We start from the raw sequence: 26458 nt of genomic DNA on the forward strand, positions 1-26458 counted from the left end.
GCGGCATGTCCTGCGTCTGTCTTTAGTGAAACGAGACTCAATGTCTGTGCGTCTCACGTTATTCTCCTCTGAAGCTCAAGGGCTCGAAATATTCTTTCAGGCCTCTGCTGCAATGTGCCTGAGAATTTCTCGTCCGGTCCAACCGTCCGCTACGTGACTAGGTGGCTGTTGTCTGCTTGGAGCACAAGAGGAGATGATTTTAAGCCCAGTAAATCATTGGGTGGTCTTAAGACAGTGAACACCCAGTTCTTCTACCCTTGGTTATAGGTCTATTGGATTCGGGGTTGTAGCTCAGTGGTATAGCGCCTACTTTGCGTGTATAAATTTCTGGGTTCAATATCTAACACCTCCACCATTTATTTTCACCAGAATGTCCAACAGAAAGACGAATCGTGCTTTCAGAGGGAAGCGAGTTCCAACTTCTGAGACAAACATTCAATTGTCCCGAAGCAGGATTTCATCTCACGGTCCCCTCAGCAGCTCAGCTCATAACAGCCGCCGACTGACCAGAATTCAAAAGGTAAAGTGTTTGGGCATAGAACCTGAGACCTCATACACGCGAAGCATGCGGTCATTCACTGAGCTCCATCACCAGATAATAACGATCTCGAACCAAGTGTAAAATGACTGAGTGCCTCACTTTCCTAAAGAAACCCGAGGACTTAATCTGCTGAAAAGCATTTCCTCTTTTCAGATACTTGAGGTATGCGGACCTGATACGAGTATTTTAATTCCAGATTGTATTTAATGAATTCAATTTTTAATTAGTTGAAATTGAATTCCCTCGTTGCCGTGGCGGGATTTGAATTCATGAAGCTGGATTATTAGATCAGGTCTCGGGATTACCAGTCCAGTAACCTAATTATACCACCGAACCCGCTGGGTGAACAGAAGAAACCAGGTCTCGTCACTCAGAGAAATAAGAAAGGGAGCGTTGCGAAGAAAGTCTGGGAGAGAGGAGAGTCTCCTCGGGCTGTGCCGACCAGCATTTCTGTTTCAGGTCGCCGTTCTTCGAACTGCTCGCTGGACATTGCACCCTCACACATTCCGATCAGTCGGTGGCTGTTTTGAACTGAGCTGCTGAGGAGACCGTGAGATGAAATCCTGCTCAGGGGCAATTTGATGCTTGTGGAGCCTCAGAGGTTGGAATTCGCGGCACACCGAAACCAAGATTCGCCTTTCTGTGGGTAATTCTGGTGAGAAAATAGCTTTGGAGATGCTGGGGATTGAACCCAGGACCTCATACATGCAAAGCACGCACTCTACCACTGAGCTACATCCCCAGATAGGAGCACATTCCAACGAAGAGCTGATCTCCTTCATTTTATGTGACCACAAAAGATTTTTTTTTGGGCTTCAATTCATCTCCTTTTCTGCTCCAAACAGACAATTAAACATGAAGTTTGCGGACCTGATATAATTGTTGGTAAACGGAAGAAACCAGGCCTCAGCACTCAGAGCAATGAGAAAGGGGGCGTTGAGAAGAAAGGGTGGGAGAGGGGGAGAGCCTCCTTTCGCTGTGCTGTCACCATCATTCCGATTTCAGGGCACATTTTTCGAACGCTCCCGTTATCAGTCACTTTGCTTACTGTTTGGACGGGACTAGAAATCCTCAGGCACATTGTGGCAGAGTTCGGCAAGAATATGTCGAGTCCCTGAGCTTCAGAGGAGGGTAAGGTGAGACACAGACAGCATTGAGGATAATTTCACTATAGACGGATGCAGGACTTGCCCCTGGTGTGGTTTTGTGTTTAAAGATCACTTCACTGAAAACACCTTGACCAGCTGAGGTTACAGACGGACATGATGGTCAGGAAAAGACCAGTTGGTTCATCAATCCTGCCCCACATGCCTGGAGCATCGTGACCAGACACTCCCGACCGACACCACCCGCCCCTCCCACCGGAAACATGTAATCTCCTGGGAGCGGCGACAAACCAGAAACAAATCCAGCGCCAATAAGGAGGGGAAATTCTGGGAAATTCCTCCCCGACTCCCTCCGGCGATCGAATCGAGTTCAGTGGATCGCACTGACCATGTGTATGTTAACTGTAAAACCACTTACCTTCTATATGATGCGATCTCTGCCTCAGTCAAGAACTGGTCAAGATCCATCCAGAAGGGAAAGAGAGAGTCAACACCCACCACACCAGCCTGCACTGCATTCCAGAGACTCAGTACTCTCTGGGAAAAGAAGAACCGCCGAACATCCAGACTATTCTTACCTCTGTGCAGTCTGAACGCCTGTCCGCTGCTCCTCCCCGATCTGTGAAACTGGGAATAATCTATTTCTTCACTCAGAGGGTGGTGAACCTGTCGAATTCTCTCCCATAGGATACTGTGGAGGCCAAGTCACTGAATATATTTAAGAAAGACAGATTTGTACACACAGAAGGCATCAAAGCGTATGGAGAGAGAGCGGAAATGTGGTATTGAGATAGAGGATCAGCCATGATCATATATAATGGCGGAGCAGGCTCGAAGGGCCGAATGGCCGACTCGTGATCCCATTTTCTCTGTTATGATTACTGGGCCCGCTCTCCAGCCCCGGGATGGGAGCCATTTCAAAAGCGCGTGTGCAGAGCGTTCGGTTTTTCTCGAGGTGAAGAAACCCTTTCCTGTCCTTGTGTGTGAAGGTGAGGTGAGGACAAGGGGGTCTTTTCAAAATTCGAAACATAAAGCGTTTGGAGATGCCGGGGATTGAACCCGGGACCTCATACATGCAAAGAATGCGCTCTTCCACTGAGCTACATGCCCTCACCACAACTCCTTCAAATTTAGACTGACTGACCGGAATGTGTGACGGTGAAATCCCCTCTGTCTCTCCCGGACAACGCGATGCCCAGTCGTCACACGTGCTCACAATATTCAACCTCTGCTTCAGTTCACGGGGTTTCTGCTCCTCTTTACTTTGAACTTTCCAAAAACAATGTCAGCGGAAATAAAAAATATATATAATTGCCACTACTCAGTGACGAGGTTCACATCCAAATTCTGAATCATAAAGTGAGATGGATGAATGACACAGCGTCAAACAAGAGCTGGGAATGCTCGCTCGACATTGCACTGTCACACATTCCAGTCAGTCGGCGGCGGCTCTGAGCTGAGCTGCTGAGGGGACCGTGAGATGAAGTCCTGCTCCGGGATAATTTAATGCTTGTGGAGCCTCAAAAGTTGGAACTCGCTGCGCTTCGAAAGCGCGATTCGCCTTTCCGTGCGTAATTCTGATGAAAAATATTTTTGGAGATGATGGGGATTGAACCCAGAACCTCATTTATGCGAAGCATGCGCTCTACCACTGAGCTACATCCCCACATAAAAAAACCGTCTAACCAGGGAAAGAAGAGCTGATGCATTCCAGAGACTCACTACTCTCTGGGAAATGAAGATCCGACTAACATCCAGCCTATTCTTACCTCTGTGTCGTCTGAACGCCCGTCCCGTGCTCCGCCCCAATCTTTGAAACTGCAAATAATCTATCACGTGGCAGATCCACCTTGGACGGGCTCAGAAAATGAGAACGGTCAGTTCTTCTTTCCTTGGTTAGCTATTTATTGCATATGGGGATGTAGCTCAGTGGTAGAGCGCATGCTTCGCATGTATGAGGTCCTGGGTTCAATCCCCAGCATCTCCAAAAAATCTTTTTTCATCAGAATTCCGCATGGAAAGGCGAATCGCGCTTTCTGAGCGCAGCAAGTTCCAACTTCAAAGGCTCCACAATTGTCCCGTCGCAGTACTTCATCTCACGGTCCCCTCAGCAGCTCAGCTCATGGCAGCCGCCGACTGACCGGAATGTGTGACGGTGCAATGTCGAGCGAGCAGTCCCAGCTCTTGTTTGACACTGTGTTATTCATCCATCTCACTTTATGATTCAGAGGTTGGATGTCAGCCTCGTCACTGACTATTGGCAATTGTATTTTTTAAAATTCCACTGACTTTTTTTTTGGAAGGTTCAAAGTAAAGAGGAGAAACCCCGTGAACTGAAGCAGAGGTTGAACATGGTGAGCAAGTGGAACGACTGGGCATCGCATTGTCCGGGAGAGACAGAGCGGAAAGCCCACTTTTTTATTCTAAAGTGGAGGGCTTTTTTGTGTGGGGATGTAGCTCAGTGGAAGAGCGCATGCTTTGCATATATGAGGTCCCGTGTGCAATCCCCGGCATCTCCAAACGCTTTATGTTTCGAATTTTGAAAAGACCCTCTTGTCCTCACCTCACCTTCACACACAAGGACAGGAAAGGGTTTATTCACCTCGAGAAAAACCGAACGCTCTGCACACGTTAAAATTCAATGGAAACACGCACGAGCCTTTGAAATGTCTCCCATTCCGGGGCTGGAGAGCATGCCCAGTAATAATAACAGAGAAAATAGGATCACCATTCGGCCCTTTGAGCCTGCTCCGCCATTATTTTTGATCATGGCTGATCTTCTATCTCAATACCATATTCCCGCTCCGTCCCCAGACCCCTTGATGCCTTCTGTGTGTAGAAATCTCTCTTTCTTAAATATATTCAGTGACTTGGCCTCCACAGCCTTCTGTGGTGGAGAATTCCACAGGTTCACCACCCTCTGAGTGAAGAAATAGATTATTTCCAGTTTCACAGATCGGGGAGGAGCAGCGGACCGGCGTTCAGACTACACAGAGGTAGGAATAGTCTGGATGTTAGGCGGTTCTTCCTTTCCCAGAGAGTACTGAGTCTCTGGAATGCATTGCCGGCTGGTGTGGTGGGTGCTGACTCTCTCTTTGCCTTCTGGATGGATCTGGACCAGTTCTTGACTGGTGCAGAGATCGCATCACATAGAAGGTGAGTGGTTTTACATTTAAACTACACATGGTCAGTGTGATCCACTGAACTCGATTCGATCGCCTGAGAGATTCGGGGAGGAATTTCCCAGAATTTCCCCTCCTTATTGGCGCTGGATTTGTTTCTGGTTTGTCGCCGCTCCCAGGAGATTACATGTTTCCGGTGGGAGGGGCGGGTGGTGTCGGTCGGGAGTGTCTGGTCACGATGCTCCAGGCATGTGGGGCAGGATTGATGAACCAACTGGTCTTTTCCTGACCATCATGTCCGTCTGCAGCCCCAGACCGTCAAGGTGTTTTCAGTGAAGTGATCGTTAAACACAAAACCACACCTGGGGCAAGTCCTGCATCCGTCTATAGTGAAATTATCCTCAATGCTGTCTGTGTCTCACCTTACCCTCCTCTGAAGCTCAGGGACTTGAAATATTCTTGCCGGCCTCTGCCACAATGTGTCTGAGGATTTCTAGTCCCGTCCAACCGTAAGCAAAGTGACTGATAACGGGAGCGTTCGAAAAATGTGCCCTGAAATCGGGAGGATGGTGACAGCACATCCAAAGGAGACTCTCCCACCCTATTCCTCCCTCTGTGTCGTCTGAACGCCTGTCCGCTGCTCCTCCCCGATCTGTGAAACTGGGTATAATCTATTTCTTCACTCAGAGCGTGGTGAACCTGTGGAATTCTCCACCACAGAAGGCGGTGGAGGCCAAGTCACTGAATATATTTAAGAAAGAGAGATTTCTACACACAGAAGGCATCAAACCGTATGGAGAGAGAGCGGGAATATGGCATTGAGATGGAGGATCAGCCATGATCGGAAATAATGGCGGAGCAGGCTCGGAGGCCCAATGGCCGACTTGTGATCCTATTTTCTCTGTTATTATTGCTGGGCCCGCTCTCCAGCCCCGGGATGGGAGCCATTTCAAAGGCGCGTGCGTGCTTCCATTGAATTTGATCGTGTGCAGAGCTTTCGTTTTTTCTCGAGGAAAAGAAACCCTTTCCTGTCCTTGTGTGTGAAGGTGAGGTGAGGACAAGAGGGTCTTTTCAAAATTCGAAACATAAAGCGTTTGGAGATGCCGGGGATTGAACCCGGGACCTCATACATGCAAAGCATGCGCTCTACCACTGAGCTACATCCCCACAGCCAAGCTAGCTTCACTTTAGAATAAACAATTGAGATTTCCGCTCCGTCTCCCCGGACAACGAGATGCTCAGTCATACCACGTGCTCACAATATTCAACCTCTGCTTCAGTTCACGGGGTTTCTGCTCCTCTTTACTTTGAACTTTCCAAGAAAAAAGGCAGCGGAAATAAAAAAAATACAATTGCCAATAGTCAGTGACGAGGCTGACATCCAACCTCTGAATCATAAAGTGAGATGGATGAATGACACAGTGTCAAACAAGAGCTGGGACTGCTCGCTTGACATTGCACCGTCACACATTCCGGTCAACCAGCGGCTGCTGTGAGCTGAGCTGCTGAGGGGACCGTGAGATGAAGTCCTGCTCCGGGACAATTTCATGCTTGTGGAGCCTCAGAAGTTGGAACTCGCTGCGCTCAGAAAGCGCGATTCGCCTTTCCGTGCGTAATTTTGATGAAAATATTTTTGGAGATGCTGGGGATTGAACCCAGGACCTCATACATGCGAAGCATGCGCTCTACCACTGAGCTACATCCCCAGATAAAATAAATAGGTAACAAAGCAATGAAGAACTTATTGTTCTCATTTTATTAGACCACCCATGGTGGGACTGCCAGATGATAGATTATTTCCAGTTTCAAAGATTGGGGAGGAGCAGGGAACAGGCGTTTGGACCACACAGAGGGAAGAATAGTCTGGATGTTAGGCGGCTCTTCATTTCCCAGAGAATAGTGAGTCTCTGGAATGCATTGCCGGCTGGTGTGGTGAGTGCTGACACTTTGTATACTTGGCTTAAAATCATCTAGTTTTCTGCTCCAACCTGACAATTAAAGATGAAATTTGCGGACCTGATACAACTGCGGGTGACCGGAAGAAACCAGACCTCGGCACTTAGTCTAATGAGAAAGGTGGAGTTGGGAAGAAAGGCTGGGAAAGTGGGGAGAGACTCCTTGAACCGTGCTGTAACCACCCTTACTATTTCAGGGCACATTTTTCGAACGCTCCCGATATCAGTCACTTTGTTTACGGTTGGACGGGACTCGAAATCCTCAGGCACATTGTGGCAGAGGCCGGCAAAAATATTTCGAGTCCCTGAGCTTCAGAGGAGGGCAAGGTGAGACACAGACAGCATTGAGGATAATTTCACTATAGACGGATGCAAGACTTGCCCCAGGCGTGGTTTTGTGTTTAAAGATCACTTCACTGAAAACACCTTGACGATCTGGGGTTACAGACGGACATGATGGTCAGGAAAAGACCAGTTGGTTCATCAATCCTGCCCCACATGCCTGGAGCATCGTGGCTGGACACTTCCCACCGACAACACCCGCCACTCCCACCGGAAACATGTAATCTCCTGGGAGCGGCGACAAACTAGAAACAAATCCAGCGCCAATAAGGAGGGGAATTTCTGGGAAATTCCTCCCCGACTCCTTCGGGCGATCGAGTAGAGTTCAGTGGATCACACTGACCATGTGTCGGTTTACTGTAAAACCACTCAACTTCGATACGATGCGATCTCTGCCTCAGTCAAGAACCGGTCCAGATCCATCCAGAAGGCAAAGAGAGAGTCAGCACCCACCACACCAGCCGGCAATGCATTCCAGAGACTCAGTACTCTCTGGGAAAATAAGAACCGCCTAACATCCAGACTATTCCCACCTCTGTGTGGTCTGAACGCCTGTCCGCTGCTCCTCCCCGATCTGTGAAACTGGGAATAATCTATTTCTTCACTCAGAGTGTGGTGAACCTGTGGAATTCTCTACCACAGAAGGCTGTGGAGGCCAAGTCACTGAATATATTTAAGAAAGACAGATTTGTACACACAGAAGGCAACAAAGCGTATGGAGAGAGAGTGGAAATGTGGTATTGAGATGGAGGATCAGCCATGATCATATATAATGGCGGAGCAGGCTCGAAGCGGCCGAATGTCCGACTCGTGATCCTATTTTCTCTGTTATTATTACTGGGCCCGCTCTCCAGCCCCGGGATGGGAGCCATTTCAAAGGCGCGTGCGTGCTTCCAACGAATTTTATCGTGTGCAGAGCGTTCGGTTTTTCTCGAGGTGAAGAAACCCTTTCCTGTCCTTGTGTGTGAAGGTGAGGTGAGGACAAGAGGGTCCTTTTGGAGATGCCGGGGATTGAACCCGGGATATTACATGCAAAGTATGCGCTCTTCCACTGAGCTACATCCCCTCAGGAAAAAACGCTTCAACTTTAGAATAAAAAAGTGGGCTTTCCGCTCTGTCTCTCCCGGACAACGAGAGGCCCAGTCCTCACACGTGCTCCAAATGTTCAACATTTGCTTCAGTTCACCGGGTTTCTGCTCCTCTTTACTTTGAACTTTCCAAAAAAAAAGTCAGCGAAAAAAAAATACAATTGCCAATAGTCAGTGACGAGGTTGACATCCAACCTCTGAATCATAAAGTGAGATGGATGAATGACACAGCGTCAAACAAGAGCTGGGACTGCTCGCTCGACATTGCACCGTCACATATTCCAATCAGTCGGCGGCGGCGATGAGCTGAGCTGCTGAGGAGACCGTGAGATGAAGTCCTGCTCCGGGGCAATTTAATGCTTGTGGAGCCTCAGAAGTTGGAACTCGCTGCGCTCAGAAAGCGCGATTCGCCTTTCCGTGCGTAATTCTGTTGAAACTTTTTTTGGAGATGCTGGGGATTGAACACAGGACCTTGCGCTCCACCACTGAGCGATATCCCAAGATAAAATGCTTTTTTGAACAGGGAAAGAAGAACTGATTGTTCTCATTTTATGAGACCATCCAAGGTGGGTATGCCAGGTGGTAGATTATTTCCAGTTTCAAAGAAGTGGAAGTGTCCGGGGGTATGCTTCTGACAGGCAACATGTCAGAGTCCATGAGGAAAGGCATCATCATCCTAATCTACAAGCGGAAGGGCGAGAGGGAAGAAATCAGAAATTAGGCACCCGTTTCCATGCTAAATGTTGACTACAAGATTCTGTCTGAGGTCCTCCCAACCGGCTCTGCTCTGGAGCTGCTGATCCACCCGGATCAAACCTGTACTGTACCTGGCAGGAAGATGCCTGATAGCCTGGCACTACTCAGTGATACGATCGCCTCCGTGCAGGATGCGGGGTGAACACCTGGCTCATCAGCCTGGACCAGCAGAAGGACTTCGACTGAATATCCCACATGTACATGATGGACGTGCTCTTTCAAATGTAGTTTGAGGAGGCAATCTGCGATTGGATCCGACCGCTCTACACAGAAATCTATAGCGCAGTCCTAATCAATGGTTGGGAGTCCGAGAGCTTTCCATTCACATCTGGAGTCAGGCAGGGCTGTTTCTCTCTGTAGTCTTGTTTGTGTGTTGTATTGATCCGTTTGCTGCATCCATCAGGAAGGTCGCAGGCATGGGCGGGGATGGGGGGGGGGGATGGGGTTGGTGACGATCCCAGGCAGTGGAGGCTCTCAGGTTAAAGGTTTCCGCTACATGGACGACGTCACCGTCATCTGCTCTGATCAGCGGTCGGTTCACAGACTGATGGGCATCTGCGACCGTTTCGAGCTGCCCTCGGGGTCTAGAGTGAACCGAAATAAAAGCGAGGCCATGTTATTTGGCAAGTGGAGGCCAAGTCCTTTGTCCCCTTCACTGTTAGGTTCGACTATATGAAGGTGCTGGGCATGTGGTTCGGGGGGTCCCTGGCCTGCACCATGAAACGGGGAGAGCGGGTCGCCAAGTCCAAACTGAAGCTTGTTATGGAGGTGGGGCTCTCCCTCTCCATAACCGGCAGGGACCTGGTGATAAGGTGTGAGGTACTCGCAGTTTTGCTCCACGTGGCCAGGGTCTGGCCCATACCCCGCTGATCCGCCGTCACAGTCACCCGAGCTATCTTGCACTTTGTCTCGAGGTCCAAGGCAGAACTTGTCCGCAGGGACACCACGTCCAAGACCCCAGACAAAGTGGGGAAGACTGTCCCCAAAACTACTCTGATGCTGATTGCCACCTTTGTGTGTGGCTGCCTGGGGATGTGTGTAGAGCCCCAGTACGCAAACACCAAGTGTCACTACGTGCTGCGTTTTTACCTGTCCCCCACACTGAGAAGGCTGGGTCTGGACACGCTGGCCGAGCAGACGCAAGACGTCTCGGCCAACTGAACCGTAATCCCCCAACCCCACCTGTCCCAGGTGGAGAGGACCCTGACGACCACAAGGCCGCCAGACAGTGGGAGTCCTGCAGGTAAAGGAGAGGGCGGATCTGATCCAGCAGTTCCCACACCAGACCGTCGATGCCATTTGGCAGAATGACTCATTGCCAGAACTGACCAACCGGCGCCAGGATGTAGCCTGGATGATGGTGAGAAGGGCCCTGCCACTGCGGTCCTTCCAAAACTCACGCAATCTCAGAACCACCGCGAGCTGCCCTCGAGACTGCAGCAAGGAGGAGACCATCGTCCATCTCCTGGTGGGCTGACCCTTGGTGCAGAAGATGTGGAGACAGATGTATTTTTATCTGTCCGGGTTCATCCCCAACACCTCAGTAACACAGGACATTGTGCTCTCCGGGCAGTTCCCCAGGACGCACACCAAGACAGAAATCAACTGCTTCTGGAAAACCATCAAGTCAGTGAAGTTGGCCCTTTGGTCCGCCCGAAACCTGCTGGTCTTCCAGCTGAAGGAGCTGTCCATGATCGAGTGTTGCCGACTGGCACACTCCAAGTTCCAGGAGTACGTGCTGAGGGATGTAATGAAATGAGGTGCGGCCTACATAAATGCTTTATGGGGAAAGGCCACTGTATAAGGCCATTTCACATTGTATTGTACAGCATGTATTCGAAGATATGTTCTGTGATTTGAATTATAATAATGAGGTCATTCTGTGAACGATCTGTATTGTTTTGAACGGTAATTGTGATTTACATTGAAATGTGTATATCCTTAAATTTTAAGAAATAAAGTATATTTTGAAATTTTAATAAAATCTTCGGGCACAAATACACAAATCACGAAAAGTAGCGACGCAGGTTAAAAAAAGGCAAATCAAGCACTGGGTTTCAAATCTAGAGAAATAGAATTGATAAGCAAAGAAGCTATGTTAAACTTTTATGGAGCCTTGGTTAGGCCACACTTGGAGTATTGTGCACAGTCTGGTCGCCATATTATAGGAAGGATATAAAGGCATTGGAGATGGTGCAAAAAAGATTCACAAGGGTGATACCATAACTGAGAGGTTATCCTTATCAGGAAAGGCTGAACAGGATGGATCTCTTTTCTGTAAGGTTTTGGGAGGGTAGATGTAGAGAAAATGTTTCCACTTGTGAGGGAGACCAAAATTAGAGGTCATAAATATTAGATAGTCACTAATAAATCCAGGAATTCAGGTTAAACGTCTTTCCCTAAAGAGTGGTTAGAATGTGGAACGCGCTACCACAGGGAGTAGTTGAGGCAAATAACGTAGATGCATTGAAAGGGAAGCTAGATGAGAAGAAGAGGGAGAAAGAAATATGGTGTCCTGATAGGGATAGATGAAGTAGGGAGGGAGGAGGCTCGTGTGGAGCCTAAAAGCTGGCATAAACCAGTTGGGCCGAATGGCCTGTTTCTGTGCTGTGGTTTCGATGTAACTCAATGTACTGTTTTGAGGGCGGTGGAAGCGCAGTCGGACCTGGGGGTGCATATTCACTAATCTTTGAAAGTGGCAGGGCAAGTTGATAAGGTGGTTAAGCAAGCGGATGGGATACACGGGTTTTTACATCGGGGCATTGAATAAACAAATAGGGAAGTCATGTTAAACCTTCACAAAAAGACTGGTTAGGCCTCAGCTGGAGTATTGTGTGCAACACTGGGCATCACACTTTAAGAAGGATGTCAAGGCATTGGAGAGGGTACAGAGAAGACTTACCAGGGTGATGCCAGGGATGAGTGACTTCAGTAATGTGGAGGGATTGGAGAAGCTGGGATTGTCCTCCTTAGATCAGAGAAGGCACAGGGAGACCATTAGTGGTGTTCAAAATAATGAGGGTTTTTTATAGAGCAAATAGTGGAAACTGCATACTCTGGCAACTGGATTGGTAACTAGAGGTCATAGGTTTAAAATAATTGCCAAAACAACTAGAGGGGAAATGTGGAGCATATTTTTTACACAGAGGGTTGTTAAGCACTGCCTGAAAGGATGGAGTCCCTTTTAGAGACTGTCTTCGTGTCAGAGACTCAAAATTCATACTTTAACTGGGAAACTGCAGGAACAGAGTGAAACGGGTTTACTTGTGTCCCTGGATTCAATGCACAATGTGGAGAAATCTGTAAAATTTATAATTGAATCGGCAGGAGTGAACATGGTCAATACAATTATATGAAAACTCTAAATGAAGCCGCTCATTGTTGTTGGACCAGTACTTTCTGAGCACAGCTTTTAACTTTATTCCTGAGAGAGGTCTCATTAAGACAAGGTTCTGAACTTTGAGATGTTTGTGATATATCCACGTCATCATTTACATCGGAGGCAAAGCTGCTGAAGAAATGTGTTTGTTCAAATGACTGTAACTAATAGCAATGATCAGGGGTATAACCGTGTCAGTGGAGATTTACCCCCTGTATAAATCAGGGATCGCTTTAATGAATCAACACAGACTGCCTGCCGGAGCTGCGGTTTCCAGGCCAACAGAAATCATTGCTTCTCACAGAAATGGGATATTCAATAATGTATCAGATAGAATGTATTTATTATCCAGTTCTTGCAGCCGTTGGAGTTCCAGGTAAGCCATTATCTCAGCTGTTCATGGTCTAAATCGGTATTAACTCTGCTGCTGTACTTGGCATTATTTTTCTCCCATCGTGTATTATACAGTGGACTGTTCTGTTCTATCAGTTGATCGATTGTCCTAAGTCTCTGCTATTGTTGTCTTATAGCAGCTGCATTGTGTGCCTTATGATCTTGTATATCCAACCCTGGCATTGTTACTGTATTATTCTCTGTACTGAATGTATTGGAATCAGGTGTCTGGGCTAAGAGCTGGTATCAGACCATCAGGAGCTGTGAACAGTTTCATGTTGTGGAACTAACCTCTCCTGGAATATTTTTTCATCAATGTGTTTTCAGTGATTGATAATGAGACAGCTCACGGTCACGGTGTCACAAGGAGACGGCGCAATGTCCTCCCTCCCCGATAACATGGTACGGTTTAACAGGGATTTTAATGTATTTATTGGTTATCACTGTTATGAAAGATGATTTCATTGTGTGTGTATCTGACACCGCTTCAGATGTTTGGCTACTGAACTGAGTTTGTTGCTGATTCTTTCACATCTCGTTCTCTGATTCGCTTTGGATGAATTCAATGTAAAATGCAATATTTTGAGGTTACGTTTTGTCAGTTTGCACTGTTTCTGTTGAGATCATGAGCCGTTCTATTTATTGATAGATTAGAAGCAGCAGCGGAGATGTTGGCGTTTTGTTAATTGAACAATGCCGCCATCTAACGCTGTACTTTGTAATTACAGGAGAAGGAATTTCAATTATTGTGAGTTGTGTCTGGGAGAGGCATTCGATTCTGTTTATTCCATGAATTGTAGATGAAGTGAACAGTGTAGGTGAACAGCTGGAGACTTGGATGATTTGTGGAAACATTAAAATATTCACAGAGGCTTCACCATTTAACAAACTGACACTGAGAATAGAATCGTTGGAACACGGGGCTGGTGAAGAGAAAACAGTCGCAGGATGTTAGGATTTACTAGGAAATGAAAGTGGGCATTGAGAAAGAGTAGAGACAGTGCAGAGAGATCGAGTGCAGCGATAGAGAACGCGATTGAGAAGGAAAACGAGAGGGACGGTGAGGAGGAAAGAGAGGAAGAGATAGACAGAGAGAGAAATGCACACACGGAGAACGAGAGAGGGGAGAGAGAGAGCAGCAGCGGTGTGAATAATTAATCGGAATGAACTGCTGAACCTTCCAGTACAATTATGAAGAGGAAATGTGATTTGAGGGTGTTATTAGAATGTTGTCAGATTGTAAGAGTTTTATTGTACTCTCTCCGGGTGTGTTTATCACTATCAGCTCCTTAGTCTGTTTATGTGAATGTTCCTTTCACTTGTTTACTGATTGAATAAATAAACATAATTGAAATGTATCTAAAGAATAGGATCATTGATTTCTTTATCGCATTTAATTATGGGGATATTGCATTCTAGAAGCTATGTGTCAGTTTTATTCAATAAAGAACGAAGCGAATTCAATGATTGTATTTTCATGTAATTTTAGTTGAATATGCAAAGTAAATTTATTGAACACATTATGTAACCAACGAGCAGTTCATTGACACCAATAACCAATAAATTAATGGTTGAATTCGTTAATTGGATTGTGTGAGTTGGACCTCTTGATTAGATTTCCTCTAACACTCTGCTGCAGTCTCTCCCTGTGAATCCCAGCCTCTCCTCCCACGGCATCGAATCATCTGTCTCCTCATCCGTTCCTTCAGTTCATTCGCTTTCCCAAACTATCAGCTACTGATTCCCCTCCAGTTCATACATGTCCTTTTCCTTGGTCTCCCTCCCAAACGCACTCGTTCGCTCGGCCTCCAGTTGCCTCTTCTAATCCAATACGAAGCCTCAAACTCACCCCCACGGATCTCGGCCTTTCCCGTTTTGTGCCAGCCCCAGTCGGCTCTCTCCACCCAGAGCAACAAACCTCCCCCTGTCCCCTCACCTTCGCTGCCCTCGCTCACTTTCCCGTCCATCTGGAGCCCAAATCCGGATTCAACCTGTTGGACTCCCGGTGTTTAAATACGTCCTCCCTTCCCCACCGGCACTGCCCCCTCACTCGGCCCTTCCAGTGGATCTGGTGCTCACTTTATTCACTCTCTGTATCAATTTCCCAATTCATTATTCATAATTGTGTTTGAAAACATTTCTCTGCCCGAAAGCGCTGCCCAGGTCAGTGAACCAGTTTCCACCGTTTGATGCAGCAACAACGCTGGAAATTTCACCTCAGATTCTCTCAAGCTGCTGCTTTGGCTCCAGGTCTGATCATTAATTTCTCTCCTTCCGTTTCTCTCTCTTACAGTTAACTTGGTGGCGATTGTGATCCTGTCCCGAGGAAAGTGCGGCCTCTCCAAATGTGTCACTCGCTATCTGGTGGGAATGGCGGCGGCCGATCTCCTGGTCGTTATCACTGATGTCATAATGTGGCGCATTGTTGAGATTTATTTCCCAGTTTCATTCTTGACCATTACCCCCGTGTGCCGTCTCATCGCCATCCTGATCTATGCAACCACAGCGGCCTCTGTCTGGTTCACAGTGGTTTTCACCTTTGATCGATTTGTGGCCATTTGTTGTCAGAAGCTGAAAACAAAATATTGCACCGAGAAAACGGCGGCTGTTGTTATCGGGGTGGTGAGTGCGCTGAGCTGTTTGCTAAACATTCCCTGGTACTTTGTAATTGGCCCGGAATATATAATGGAAAATGTACCCCGGGGTTGTGTCTTGAAACCGACGTTTTTGACTTCACCCGCATGGGCAGCGTTTGACTTATTTAATCTTGTGTTAACTCCTTGTCTCCCATTCATTCTGATTTTGCTGTTCAATGTTCTCACCGCCAGGCACATTTTAGCGGCCAGTAGAGTCCGCAGGGGACTCCGGGGCCGCAGCAATGGAGAGAATCACAAGGACCCAGAGATGGAGAACCGAAGGAAATCGATCATTTTACTCTTCAGTATATCAGGCAGTTTTATATTGTTATGGAGCGCAGAAGTTTTTTATGTTATCTCTCTGCGAATAACAAACGCCCAGTTCTATACGGCCAGTGACATTGAGTCAGCCGGATTCATGCTTCAACTTCTCAGTTCCTGCACCAACACGTGTATTTATGCTGTGACCCAGACGAAATTCAGAGAGGAGCTGAAGAACTGGGTGAAATACCCACTGAATCTAATTGTTACATTAGTTAAATCATAGAAACGTCTGAAGACTTTCCATCCGCAATTAAATAAAAAGTCAATTAGAGTCAATTAGAGTTTCACGTTTGGCGGTGGCCTAAGACGGGCGGTAGCGGATCGGGCGCCCGTTATTCACCGCGCCTGATTTTACTATCTATTGACATCAATGAGTTCACTAAAGTAACTGATATCAATCGAATACTTTAAATAAATTTGGAAATAGCAGACAGGAATTATATTTTACCCGACAAATGCGGTGTTGTGAAATGATACAAGATGTGATTCTAACATGAAATTATTTGCTGTTATTAGTTTGGAAATAATATGATTTCAATATTAAATGTTTAATCCTGAAACGTGTAAAATCAAATGCTCCTTTCCGGTTGCTGATTATTTCCCATCACACACACTGCCCGGTGGGATGGACTGAGGGTGAGCTGTCAGGGTCAGACAGCGTCCTGTTCATTGGGACATTTGTTTTGACCAGAACAGAATAATAATGGACCAACACCCGGACCGTTACTAACCGGTAAAATATTAATGTAATTTCAAACTCCAGTGGGGAGTTCTGGTGGAATGTGCAGGTATCGACTGTCTCTTCAGTCCGATATCAGGTGAAGAATTACTGGCTGTTGTGTAATTTCCATTGATTGGGAGTTGGCGACATCGACTGGGCGGAAACGGGAACTGCAACAGAGCGAGAAAGGATCCGTCAGAAACCAGTTCAAATGAAGAACAAAATCCAACAGCCTGCAGTGTCTGTTCAGGGTCTGATGTTTGAGAGCAATTTGATCATCCCCGCTTGTCACCGATGGTGGTATAGTGGTGAGCATAGCTGCCTTCCAAGCAGTTGACGCGGGTTCGATTCCCGGCCATCGCATTTCAGTATTCTTATTAAATTAGTTCCATCATTAGGTTTGCCACCGAATTTGTTGCAGTTCAGCTGGATATTGTTTCCAAAACATAAACTGGTATAATTGCAGCAAAATGTTTTCAACGTTAATTTATCTTTCCTATAGAAGGAATAGATGACAAATATACTGGAAATAGTGAGCTACCAAGGGTCTAACAAGAGTGAGGAAGGCAAATGATATGTGAGCTTTTATTGCAACGGTGTTGCAATATTAGAGTAATAAGGACTTGTTGCAATTGTGCTATGAGGAGATATTGTGTAAAATTGGCCTATATTCGCTGGAGTTTAGAAGAATGAGAGATGATCGCATTGAAACGTGTCAATTTTTTAGACGGCTTGACAGGGTAGATGCGGAGAGGCTGATTCCCCTGGCTGGAGAATCAAGAACTTGAGTTCAGAGGATCAAGATCAGGGGTCGGCCATTTAGCATCGACATGAGGAAAAAATTCTTCACTCAAAGGGTTTTGAATCTTTGAAATTCTTCACCCCAGAGGGCTGTGGATGCTCAGTCGTTGAATATATTCAAAGCTGAGATCGATAGATTTTTGGACGGTAATGGCATCAAGGGATATGGGGATGGGGCGAGAAAGTGGAGTTGAGGTCGAAGATCAGCCATGTCTCGGAGCGGCTACAGAACATTTTGGAGGGGGAGGGCGAACAGCCAGCTGTCGTGGTGCACATAGGCACCAACGATATAGGTAAAAAAGGGGATGAGGTCCTAAAAGCAGAATATAGGGAGTTAGGAGGTAAATCAAAAAATAGGACCTCAAAGGTAGTAATCTCAGGATTGCTGCCAGTGCCACGTGCTAGTCAGAGTAGAAATAGGAGGATATTTCAAATGAATACGTGGCTAGAGGAATGGTGCAAGGGGGAGGGAGTCAAATTCCTGGGACACTGGAAACGGTTCTGGGGGAGGTGGGACCAGTACAAACCGGATGGTCTGCACCTGGGCAGGGCCAGGACCGCTGTCCTAGGAGGAGTGTTTGCTAGTGCTGTTGGGGAGGGTTTAAACTAAAGTGGCAGGGGGTTGGGAACCTGAGCAGGGAGAGAGAGGAAAGCGTAACAGGAAGGGACAGAAGGTATGGAGTAATAGGTAAAGTGTTAAAAAAGGAAAAAGCAGGAACTAAGCGTCACAAAACAGATTTGAAAGTTCTTTATCTGAATGCACGTAGCATTCGTAACAAAATGGACGAGTTAACGGCACAAATAACTACGTATGGGTATGATCTTGTGGCCATTACAGAAACATGGCTGCAGGGTGACAACGACTGGGAATTAAATATGCCAGGGTATTTAACAATCAGGAAGGACAGGCAGGAAGGAAGGGGAGGTGGGGTGGCTATGTTAATAAAGGAAGGAATCACTGTAATACAGAGAAATGATATTGGGACAAAGCATCAAGATAATGAAACAGTTTGGGTGGAGATAAGGAATAATAAGGGAAAAAAACATTAGTGGGCGTAGTATATAGGCCTCCTAATAGTTGCAACTCTGCTGGAAGAAGTATTAATCAGGAGATAGTCGGGGCATGTAATAAGGGAACAGCCATAATTATGGGGGATTTTAATTATCATATTAACTGGACAAATCAAATTGGGCAGAGCAGCCTTGAGGACGAGTTCATTGAGTGCATCAGGGATGGATTTCTTGAGCAGTATGTAACTGATCCTGGAAGGGGGCAGGCAACCTTGGACCTGGTCCTGTGTAATGAGTCAGGATTAATTAATAATGTCCTAGTTAAGGATCCCCTTGGAACGAGCGACCACAACATGGTTGAATTCCATATCCAATTAGAGGGTGAGAAGGTTGATTCTCAAACAAGCGTACTGAGCTTGAATAAAGGAGACTATGATGGTATGAGAGCGGAATTGATTAAAGTGGACTGGGAAAATAGATTAAAGGGTAAGACGGTACATGAGCAGTGGTGTTCATTTAGGGAGTTATTTTACAACTTTCAAAATAAATATATTCCACTGAGGAAAAAAGGGTGTAAAAGAAATGACAGCCATCCGTGGCTAAGTAAAGAAATCAAGGATAGTATCCGACTAAAAACAAGGACATATAAGGTAGCCAAACTTAGTGGGAGGATAGAAGATTGGGAATTCTTCAAAAGACAGCAAAAAGTAACTAAAGGATTGATTAAGAAAGGGAAGATAGATTATGAAAAGAAATTAGCAAAAAATATAAAAACAGATAGCAAGAGTTTCTATAGTTATATAAAAAGAAAAAGGGTGGCTAAGGCAAACATAGGTCCCTTAGAGGATGAGACTGGGAAATTAATGGTGGGAAACATGGAGATGGCAAAAATGCTGAACAAATATTTTGTTTCAGTCTTTACAGTAGAGGACACTAAGAATATCCCAACACTGGACAAACAGGGGACTCTCGGGGGGGAGGAGCTAAATACGATTAAAATCACTCAGGAGATGGTACTCAGTAAAATAATGGGACTCAAGGCGGATAAATCCCCTGGACCTGATGGCTTCCATCCTAGGGTCTTAAGGGAAGTGGCAGTAGGGATTGTGGATGCTTTGGTGATAGTTTTCCAAAATTCCCTGGACTCAGGAGAGGTCCCGGCAGATTGGAAAACTGCTAATGTAACACCGTTATTTAAAAAGGGTAGTAGGCAGAAGGCTGGAAATTATAGGCCAGTTAGCTTAACATCTGTGGTGGGTAAAATTTTGGAGTCTATTATTAAGGAGACAGTAACGGAACATTTAGATAAGCATAATTTAATAGGACAAAGTCAGCATGGCTTTATGAAGGGGAAGTCATGTCTGACAAATTTGCTTGAGTTCTTCGAGGATATAACGTATAGGGTGGATAAAGGGGAACCAGTGGACATAGTGTATTTAGACTTCCAGAAGGCATTCGACAAGGTGCCACATAAAAGATTATTACTTAAGATAAAAAATCACGGGATTGGGGGTAATATTCTGGCATGGGTGGAGGATTGGTTATCGAACAGGAAGCAGAGAGTTGGGATAAATGGTTCATTTTCGGACTGGCAACCAGTAACCAGTGGTGTTCCACAGGGGTCGGTGCTGGGTCCCCAACTCTTTACAATCTATATTAACGATTTGGAGGAGGGGACCGAGTGCAACATATCAAAATTTGCAGATGATACAAAGATGGGAGGGAAAGTAGAAAGTGAGGAGGACATAAAAAACCTGCAAGGGGATATAGACAGGCTGGGTGAGTGGGCGGAGGTTTGGCAGATGCAATATAATATTGGAAAATGTGAGGTTATGCACTTTGGCAGGAAAAATCAGAGAGCAAGTTATTTTCTTAATGGCGAGAGACTGGAAAGTACTGCAGTACAAAGGGATCTGGGGGTCCTAGTGCAAGAAAATCAAAAAGTTGGTATGCAGGTGCAGCAGGTGATCAAGAAAGCCAACGGAATGTTGGCTTTTATTGCTAGGGGGATAGAATATAAAAACAAGGAGGTATTGCTGCAGTTATATAAGGTATTGGTGAGACCGCACCTGGAATACTGCATACAGTTTTGGTCTCCATACTTAAGAAAAGACATACTTGCTCTCGAGGCAGTACAAAGAAGGTTCACTCGGTTAATCCCGGGGATGAGGGGGCGGACATATGAGGAGAGGTTGAGTAGATTGGGACTCTACTCATTGGAGTTCAGAAGAACGAGAGGCGATCTTATTGAAACATATAAGATTGTGAAGGGTCTTGATCGGGTGGATGCAGTAAGGATGTTCCCAAAGATGGGTGAAACTAGAACTAGGGGGCATAATCTTAGAATAAGGGGCTGCTCTTTCAAAACTGAGATGAGGAGAAACTTCTTCACTCAGAGGGTGGTAGGTCTGTGGAATTTGCTGCCCCAGGAAGCAGTGGAAGCTACATCATTAGATAAATTTAAAACAGAAATAGACAGTTTCCTAGAAGTAAAGGGAATTAGGGGTTATGGGGAGCGGGCAGGAAATTGGACATGAAGCTGAGTTCGGATCGGTCAATGCCCTGTGGGTGGCGGAGAGGGCCCAGGGGCTATGTGGCCGGGTCCTGCTCCGACTTCTTGTGTTCTTTAGATTTGTGGTTGGGATCAGATCAGCCATGATCTTATTGAATGGCGGAGCAGGCTCGAGGGGCCGATTGGCCTACTCCTGCTCCAATTTCTTATGTTCTTATGTTCTTATGTTCTTTTGTCATCTTCTTATTTAATATCGATCAATGAGAAATTCCACCAGCTATTTGTGTCTGTTCAGTGGCTGATGTTTGGAAACTATTTATTGTCTGTGTTTAAAGTGCTAGAAAACCAAATTCCAAACTCCAGAGAAACACTCTATTTTTCCCTCCTTGTGAACTAACGTGCTGCAGTGGTGAGCAGAGCTGCCTTCGAAACAGTTAATTCTAACAGTTTTGAATCCCAGCACGATTAAATCACCAACACCAAGACTGGAACCGATCTGATGCTGTTCAGAGGGATAGTTTTACCAAAACCGAAACAGGTCTAATTTGTATTAACAATATTTTTAAAATTCATTTATTTCCCCCATAATGTTGAATTTAACTCTGTTCCTTTGTATTATTATTTCCCCTGATCTGTACAGTGGATACGGGACACAATTGCTCGGATTCAGTGAAATTAATTGATTTTTTGAAGTTTTTCCCTCTGCTGATTCCCGTTCCTTATTTAAATTATGTCGGATTAACCTTTCTGATCTATAGAAGGGTCATAGTCCTGAACCGTTAACCCGAGCTTCCCTTCTCCACAGATGCTGCCGGACCTGCTGAGTCTTTCCAGCATTTTCGGTATAATATTTTGCATAATTTATCCTTTTCACCTTTGACGTTCGCCATTGAAACTTCCAGATTTGCGCTCAGTTTTTATTCGTGTTTCAGTTCGGTTTATTTGAATTAATATAAATCGTGTCCTGAGAAATCAGACAGAAATATTGCGCAATGTAGAGTGAAATTTAATTCACAACTTTGGAATGAGCAAAACAAAAACGTTATTATGAATCAATTGGCTTAATTTTTCACTGAAAAAATACGAGAGTAGAAGATACAGAGAGAAACTATTTCCTCACATTGCACATTTTCCTGTTTCTGTCACAACGACAGACAATGTGAATTTGTTCCACTCTGTTGCAGTTCTCCCTTACGGCCAGTAGATGTCAGACTGTGTGTGAGTGTGGGATTCATTCTGAATCTGTCAGTCCCTGGTATTATATGTGAGTGAGAGATTCATTCTGAATCTGTCAGTCCCTGGTATTGTATGTGAGTGAGAGATTCATTCTGAATCTGTCAGTCTCTGATGCTGTATGTGAGTGTGGAATTTATTCTGTAACTCAGTCTCTGAGACAAAATGCAAGTCTGGATTCGTTCTATATTCTGAAGTCAGGTTAGAGTCGATTGCTTGAAACAGTGTCTTTAATTCATTAATGTATGCACAGTCTTTTGTCGAGCATTAATTTGTAATTATGGATACACTTTGGGATTTTGTTTTAATCAAACAATGTGTGTGAGTTTTGGTGTAGGATTACATCTTAATCTCTGTGAAGATTATTGTGAATGATAATGTACGTTTCAATCTGTTACTGTGAAATTATTGGACTGGTATTTATTGTGCAGCTCAGTCTGCCCTGATGGAATTGATATTGTATCTTTCAGCATGACACTGAATGTGATTTATGGACTGGTGTAGCTCAGTCTGCACTAATGGAATTGATACTGTATCTTTCAGTCTGATTCTATGTAATATATTTAGACAAGTGTGTAAGGTGTAGCTCAGTCTGCGCTAATGGAATTGATATTGTATCTTTCAGTCTGATTCTGTGTAATATATTTAGACTAGTGTGTACGGTGTAGCTCAGTCGGCTATAATGGAATTGATATTGTATCTTTCAGTCTGATTCTGTGTAATATATTTAGACTAGTGTGTAAGGTGTAGCTCAGTCGGCTATAATAGAATTGATACTGTATCTTTCAGTCTGATTCTGTGTAATATATTTAGACTAGTGTGTAAGGTGTAGCTCAGTCAGCTATAATGGAATTGATACTGTATCTTTCAGTCTGATTCTGTGTAATATATTTAGACTAGTGTGTACGGTGTAGCTCAGTCAGCTGTAATGGATTTGATACTGTATCTTTCAGTCTGTTACAGTATGAGGTTTTTGAACTGGTATGTAATGTGTAGCTCAGTCTGTACAAGTCAAATTGATATTGTGGCTCAATCAGCTATAATAAGAATGATACTGTATCTTTCAGTCCGATACCGTATGCGGTTTTTGAACTGGTATGTAATGTGTAGCTCAGACAGCATTAATGGAATTGATACTGTCTCTTTCAGGCTGAGACTGAACGTGATTTTTGGATGGTATATAATGTGTAGCTCAGTCTGCACTAATGGAATTGATACTGTATCTTTCAGCATGGCCATGAAAGTGATTTTTGGACTGGTAGGTAATGCGTAGCTCAGTCTGCAGTAAAGGAATTGTTACTGTATCTTTCAGTCTAATCCTATATGCGAATTTTGGACTGTATATAATGTGTGGCTCAGTCTGCACTAATGGAATTGATACTGTATCTTTCAATCTGATGCTGCGGAATATACTTAGACTGATATGTAATGTGCAGCTCAATCCGCACTAATGAAATTGATAATGTATCTTTCAGCATGACCCTGAATGTGATTTCTGGACTGGTATTTAATGTGTAGCTCAGTTTGCACTAATGGAATTGATACTGTACCTTTCAACATGTCAGTGAATGTGTTTTTTGGACTGTATATAATGTGTAGCTCAGTCTGCAGTAATGGAATTGATACTGTATCTTTCATCTTGACCCTGAATGTGATTTTTGGACTGGTATATAATGTGTAGCTCAGTCTGCACTAATGGAATTGATACTGTATGTTTCAGTTTCATACTGTGTGAGATTTATGGACTGGTATGTAATGTGTAGGTCAGTCTATACTAATCAAATCGATACTATATCTTTCAGTCTTATACTGTATGAGAATTTTGGACTGGTATCTAATGTATACCTCAATCTGCAGTAACAGAATTTAAACTGTACATTTCATTCTGACACTATGAGGTTTTTGTACATATATGTGAGTCAAATATGGGTAACATCTGAACTGGTATCTAATTTGTATCTCAGGGTACACTATTGGCATGAAGACTGCATCTTTAAACTCATAATGTGTGTGAGTTGTGGGCTGGTATTTAATTTGAATCTCGGGGTACACTATTGTGATTCATTCTGTACCTATCAATCAGTACCATGTGTCAGTTCTATCTGGTAGTTAATTTGTCGCTAAGGCTGAACTAATGTGAGATTGACACAGTGCCTTTCAATCTGATACTGGGTGTGATTTTGGACTGGGAATTATTTATCTGCCGGTCAGCGGTAATGAGTCATTGTGAAATGGAAATTCCGTCTGTCTCTCCTGCTCTGTTTGACTGTTGGATTGGGATCAGTATGGGATTGACTATTTCTGCGGTGTGAGACTGTGGAACTGATGACCTGTCTGTGTCTCTGTGCTCTGTGAGTGTTAATGTACATACTGTGTGTGAGAAGGAGCTGGCTGCACTGTTCCTTGTGCCTCGAGTGCAGGAAACATCACACTGATTCTGGGTCCTTCAAGGATTTGCCTGTAGAAAGAGAAAGTATGTCTTGTAACTCAAGAACAGGTGAGGAGCAATGTAAATCGTGTCCTGAGAAATCAGAGAGAAATACTGCGCAATGTACAGTGAAATATAATGGGGTAAATTCACAACTATCAAATGAATGAAACAAAAACTTTATTATGAATCAATTGTCTTCATGTTTCACCGTCAAAATGTGCAAAAATAGGAGAGTAAAAGTTACAGACAGAAACTTTCCTCACATTGCACATTGTCCTGTTTCTGGAACCACGACAGATAATGTGAATTTGTTCCACTCTTTTACAGTTCTCGCTTACGTCCAGTAGAGGTCAGTTTCTGGTACTGTATATGAGAGTGGGGTTTATTCTGTATTTTTCCCTGGTACTGTATATGAGAGTGGGGTTTATTCTGTATCTGGCTGTCTGTCTCTCTCTGGTACTGTTTTTGAGAGTTGGATTATTCTGTATCTATCTCTGGTACTGTATATGAGAGTGGGGTTTATGCTATATATTTCAGTTTCTGGTACTGTATATGAGAGTGCGGTTTATTCTGTATCTGTCTATCTCTGGTACTGTATATGAGAGTGGGGTTTATTCTGTATCTGTCTATCTCTGGTACTGTATATGAGAGTGGGGTTTATTCTGAATCTGTCTATCTCTGGTACTGTATATGAGAGTGGGGTTTATTCTGTATCTGTCTATCTCTGATACTGTATATGAGAGTGGAGTATATTCTGTATCTGACAGTCTCTGGTGCTTTATGTCAGTGTGAGATTAATTCCATCACTGTCAGTCTCTGGTGCTGTGTGTGAGTGTGGAATTAACTATGTACCTGTCAGTCTCTGGTACTGTCTGTGTGAGTGGGATTCATTCTGTATCTGCCATTCTCTGCTGCTTTATCTCGGTGTGGGATTCATTATGTAATTCAGTCTCTGAGACAATGTGCAAGTCTAAATTCATTCCATATTCTTATTTCAGTTCAGAGTATCGTATTTGAAACTGTATCTTTAACACTCCAAATTATATACAGTTCTTTGTTGAGTATTTAATATGTTAATATGGATACACTTTTTGATTTTCTTTAATCAAACAATGTGTGTGAGTTTTGGAGTAGTATTACATCTTAATCTCTGAACTCTATTGTGAATGATAATGCACCTTTCAATCTGTTCATGGTGAAATTACTGGACTGGTATGTAATGTGTCGCTCAGTCTGCAATAATGGGATTAATTCGGTATCGGAGTCGAACACTGTATGAGATTTTTGGACTGGTATGTAATATGTAGCTCATCCTGAACTAAAGGAATTGATACTGTATCTTTCAGTCTGATACTGTATGAGATTTTTGGACTGAAATGCAATGTGTAGCTCAGTCTTCAATAATGGAAGTGATACTGAATCTTTCAATCTGATTCTCTGAGATTTTAGGACTGGTAAGTAACATGGAGCTCAGTCTGTGCTCATGGAATTGATGTTGTATCTTTGAGTCTGATAGGATATGAGATTGTTGGACTGCTATATAATGTGTGGCTCAGTCTGCACTAATGAAATTGATACTGTATTTTTCAGTCTAATATTGTATGGGATTTTCAGGCTTGTATGTATTGTACAGCTCAGGCAGTGCTCATAGAATAGACACTGTATCTTCCTGTCTGATCATTTATGAGATTTTAGGATTGGTACATAATGTGTAGCTCAGTCTGACCCAATAGTATTGATGCTGTTTATTTCAGTATAATCCTCTGAGTATTTACCAATATATCTAATATGTCGCTCAGTCTGCTCTAATGGAATTTATACTGTATCTTTCAATCTGGCACCAGGAGATCTTTGGACTGGTCTGTAAAGTGTAACTCAGTCTGCAGTAATGTGACTGTGACATTCATTCTGTATCTGTCAGTTTCTGCTACTGTATGTGAGTGAAATTCATTCTGTTCCTGGTACTCTGTGTGAGTGTGGGAATCATTCTGTATCTGTCAGTCTCTGGTATTGTGTGTGGGTGAGACATTCATTCTGTATCTATCAATTTCTGATGCTGTATGTGAGTGATATCAATTCTGTATCTGTCAGTCTGTGCTACAGTGTG

General features: G+C 44.4%; 6 non-coding genes and 1 pseudogene across 6 annotated transcripts; 2 read left to right on the top strand and 5 right to left on the bottom strand.

Annotated features, from left to right (window-relative positions):
• The window catches only part of LOC137318347 (zinc finger protein 585A-like), a 54296-nt pseudogene that overhangs the window by 20437 nt on the left and 7401 nt on the right, over positions 1-26458 (top strand).
• trnaa-ugc (transfer RNA alanine (anticodon UGC)) lies at positions 1212-1283 on the bottom strand. The gene has a single exon. It is a non-coding gene; the product is annotated as a tRNA-Ala (tRNA).
• trnaa-ugc (transfer RNA alanine (anticodon UGC)) lies at positions 2686-2757 on the bottom strand. The gene has a single exon. It is a non-coding gene; the product is annotated as a tRNA-Ala (tRNA).
• trnaa-cgc (transfer RNA alanine (anticodon CGC)) lies at positions 3242-3313 on the bottom strand. Its single transcript has one exon. It is a non-coding gene; the product is annotated as a tRNA-Ala (tRNA).
• Positions 3563-3634, top strand: trnaa-cgc (transfer RNA alanine (anticodon CGC)). The gene has a single exon. It is a non-coding gene; the product is annotated as a tRNA-Ala (tRNA).
• On the bottom strand, positions 5865-5936 carry trnaa-ugc (transfer RNA alanine (anticodon UGC)). The gene has a single exon. It is a non-coding gene; the product is annotated as a tRNA-Ala (tRNA).
• Positions 6404-6475, bottom strand: trnaa-cgc (transfer RNA alanine (anticodon CGC)). Its single transcript has one exon. It is a non-coding gene; the product is annotated as a tRNA-Ala (tRNA).

Source organism: Heptranchias perlo, unplaced genomic scaffold (genome assembly GCF_035084215.1).
Source record: "Heptranchias perlo isolate sHepPer1 unplaced genomic scaffold, sHepPer1.hap1 HAP1_SCAFFOLD_70, whole genome shotgun sequence".
NCBI lineage: Eukaryota > Metazoa > Chordata > Chondrichthyes > Hexanchiformes > Hexanchidae > Heptranchias > Heptranchias perlo.